This window comes from Sphaerodactylus townsendi, linkage group LG01 (assembly GCF_021028975.2).
Source record: "Sphaerodactylus townsendi isolate TG3544 linkage group LG01, MPM_Stown_v2.3, whole genome shotgun sequence".
NCBI classification, from domain to species: Eukaryota; Metazoa; Chordata; class Lepidosauria; order Squamata; family Sphaerodactylidae; genus Sphaerodactylus; species Sphaerodactylus townsendi.
In genome coordinates, this window is record NC_059425.1 from 196005069 (window position 1) to 196006739 (window position 1671).

A 1671-nucleotide genomic window follows, 5' to 3' on the forward strand; every position below is an offset into this window, starting at 1 on the left:
AGATTAGATACACGAGCTCTTAACCTCCTACGCCACTGCTGCCCCAGAGATAGAGATAGGGATGCCAGTCTCCAGAGAGGATATGGAGAACTCCCCAGGATTAAGGCTCATCTCCAGACTATCGAAATCAGTTCCCCTGGATAAAATCGGTTCCCCTGGAGCAGAGGTGTCCAACTCTGGTGCTTCAGACGTTCATGGACTGCAATTCCCATCAGTCTCTGCTGGCATGGCCATCTGAAGCACCAGAGTTGGACACCTCTGCTTTGGAGAGTCCGACGCTCTATGACCCTGTACCCCAGGGATGGTCTTGTCCTCCCAAGGGTCTATCCCCAAATCTCCAGAAGTATTGAAGCCTCAATCTAGCAACCCTACCAGTAGCTGGGTGGGATCAGCCAACTCCAGAGACAGCACATAACTGGCCCGTAAATAGAATCACGGTTTGATCCTGAGGTCTGTCATGTTTACTTTCAAACCTAGGAGGGCTACTAGCCAGACTGACTGGGGTTGCCAGCTCCGTATAGGTGGTCCCTTGGGGGGGCGGTGGAGACCACAGCAGGATACAATGCCATAGAACCCCCCCTTCGAAAGAAGCCATTATCTCCAAGAGAACTGGTCTCTATAGTCTGGAGATCAGTCTCTATAGTCTGGAGATCAGTCTCTATAGTCTGGAGATCAGTCTCTATAGTCTGGAGATCAGTCTCTATAGTCTGGAGATCAGTTGTAATTTTGGGAGTTCTCCAACCCACTCTCCCATCCACGGGATATCACTGCATAATCCCATGGTGGCGAACCTTTTGCACTCCAGATGTTATGGACTACAGTTCCCATCAGCCCTGCCAATTGGCCATGCTGGCAGGGGCTGATGGGAATTGTAGTCCATAACATCTGGGGTGCCAAAGGTTCGCCACCACTGGCATAATCTGTGGACTCCTGCAACCTCATTCTAGACACGTTTGGGGCCCCTGAAAGCAGGCTCTGTAGAAAACTTCTCTTCAAAAATAAAAACAAAAAAGCCTTCGACAATACAAAAACAAAACAGCTTTTGCACTCCTAGAAGAAAGAGGAAGATTCAGCTGAGATGGATCAGCTGAGCCATGAGTGGGCTGGGTAACTAGGGGGGAAAATACACACTGTCAGGGGCACACTCATGTCACAAGCTTTGAAACGTGGGTCAGTAACGACCCGGTCCTTGAACAGGGGACAGTCTAAAGATTTACCTAATCTACGTTAACAACAGGTGGCATTTGTTTTTTGGTCAGGGGATGGACAACTTGGCAGGGGGGTTCTGAAACAATTCTCAGGTGTGTGTCACCTTGATGATTTGTAAGTTTTTTTAATTTGTTCACCAGCCCTACGAGAGCATCTCTCCCCTTCTGCTTGGATCAGAGGTGGAGCACTCGTGGGAACGTGCGGGATCACATGTACCCCGGCTCACGCCAGCTGGTCACATGGGGGGTCGAAGAATCGCCCCTCCCCCACCCCTCCATGCCTGGTGCTCCTTCAGCCAGCAGAGCCTCCACCATCCGAAGGAGCAGTCTGATGGAGCCGCCGCCGGGCACCCCTCGGACGCGCCCAGAGGTGGGATCCAGCAGGTTCTCACAGGTTCCCGAGAGTAGGTGACTAATTATTTGTGTGTGCCGAGAGGGGGTTACTAATTGGTGCTTTTGCCAC